Source organism: Orycteropus afer, unplaced genomic scaffold, assembly GCF_000298275.1.
Source record: "Orycteropus afer afer isolate SDZICR_OR568_19922 unplaced genomic scaffold, OryAfe1.0 scaffold00531, whole genome shotgun sequence".
NCBI lineage: Eukaryota > Metazoa > Chordata > Mammalia > Tubulidentata > Orycteropodidae > Orycteropus > Orycteropus afer.
Window position 1 is genome coordinate 639,527 of NW_006922118.1, and position 2,282 is coordinate 641,808.

Genomic DNA, 2,282 nt, shown 5'->3' on the forward strand with positions numbered 1-2,282 from the left:
GGATGTTTGCAGCTGTTTCTCCTCAGTTTCAGTTGTTCCACATCAGCAAATGGAGCTCTCAAAAGCTTTACTTTATCCATATCAGTAAGGTTGGTTCTACTCTGATGGTGCAGCTATTTCCCAGTTGTATTTTGAGAGCTTTCCAACCTATGGGGCTTGTCCTCCTGCACAGTATCAGACAGTGTTTCAGGCTGTTCATAAAGTTGTGCAGTAATGTATCTGACAGTGCTTCTCTGCTATTCATAAAGTTTTCCCTGGCCAATTCCTTGAGAAGTGGATGGCCTCTTTCTTCTTCTTAGTCTGTCTCAGTCTGTAAGCTGTGGTGAAACCTGTGCACCATGTGCAATCCTGCTGATGTTTGAAACACTGGTGTCGCAGCCCCAAGCCTCACAGCAACGTGCAAGCCACCACAGTACGACAAACTGACAGACAAGTTTGTCTCCCTTAGCTGTTTGAAACCTTTCCACCCTCCCCTTACCTGGATCCCTGGTGCTGCTTGCTCTATTGTCCCTCTGGCTTTTGTTTCCTCCACTTTCCTGCCACATGGGGGTGGGGCCTGGGTCCCTCCCATTACCTGGATCCCTGCTGCTTCTTGCTCTCTTGTCCCCCTGGCTTTTGTTTCCTCCACTTTCCTGCCACATGGGGGTGGGGCCTGGGTCCCTCCCATTACCTGGATCCCTGCTGCTTCTTGCTCTCTTGTCCCCCTGGCTCGGCGTAGTACATCATATGTGGTTGTCTGATTCGTAATGGCCAAAACCAGTCCATTTTAGCTTAGGAATTCCTAGGATATCGATCTTTATGGATTCCATTTCACTGTTGACAATTTCCAATTTTCCCAGATTCATACTTTGTACATTTCAGGTTCCAAATATTCATGAATGTTTACAGCTGTTTCTTACCATTTTGAATCATCCCTCTCAGCAAATTAAGCTCTCAAAAGGTTGACTCCATCCATGTCAGTGAGGCCAATTCTGCTTTGGGGAAATAGCTCTTCCTTAGGTGTATTTTAGTGCAGCCAACCTCAGAAGCTCATCTTTGGGCATTATAACAGACAGTATTTCACAGTTTTTCCTGAAATTTTCCAATAATATCTCAGTGTTTCCCTGCTATTCATAAGGTTTTCAGGGGCCAGTTCTTCAGAAGTGGATGGTCCTATCCTCCTTCCCAGTCTTTCTTCATCTGGAAGTTTTGCTGAAACCTATCAACTGTGGGTGACCCTGCTAGTATTTGCAATACTGGTGGTATAGCCTCCAGCTTCACAGCAATACACAAGCCACTGCATTATAGCAAATTGATAGATGAGTGGCAGTTAGTAAGTATTTAAGTAACAAAATGTGTGCAGAAGGTTTTGATTCTAACAGAGTCCATCTTCTTTAGTTTTGCTTTAATTTTAGATTATGATTTTCATGTTATATTTTAAACATCATCCCCATACCGAATGTTACCTAGGTTTTTCCTGTCTTGTCTTCTTGGAATTCTGGTAAACAGAAGAAGATACTTCTATTTGTTTGAAACCCTTTTCTTGACTTTTTACAATAAGTGGTCTCATACAATATTTATCCGTTTGTGATTGACTGATTTCAGTTAGTATAATGTCCTCTAGGCTCATCCATGTTATGAGATACTTCACAGATTCATCATTTTTCTTTAACATCTTGTAGTAGTCCATTGTGCGTATATACCATAGTTTGCTTATCCATTGATCAGTTGATGGGGATTTAGGTTGTTTCCATATTTTTGTTGTTGCGAATAGTGTTGTTATGACCAGGGTTGTGCATGTAGCTTTTCATGTCATAGTTCTTATTTTTCTAAGATAGATATTTACACAGTAGGACTGCTGACTCATAGGGTATTTCTATTTCCACCTTTTTAAGGTAGCACTGTACTGTCTCCCATAGTGTTTGTACCACTTTAAAGTTCAACCAGAAGAAAGACGGTTCAGTTTCAGTTTGAGAGAATTTTGGAGTATAGCCTGTGGAGGGCTAGTGTGTAAATAGACAATTTAACAAGCAAACTGTTGCCACTTCATCTTACTTAGAACATTAATTTGGTCACATTATGTTTATCATGTTGTGCAGTTGATACAAAATGCAATTAGTAACCTTGTGAGTCAGGAAACATGAGGGGCCATTGTTCTTGTTCCTGCAGAAGTGTTTTTTTCATTTTGCAGTATTGATGTGTATCAGACAATGTAATAGTTTATATTTCTGGGGGTACTAAACCAAACCAAACTCATTGTCATTGAGTTAATTCTGATTCATAGCAATCACTTCTGGGTTTCC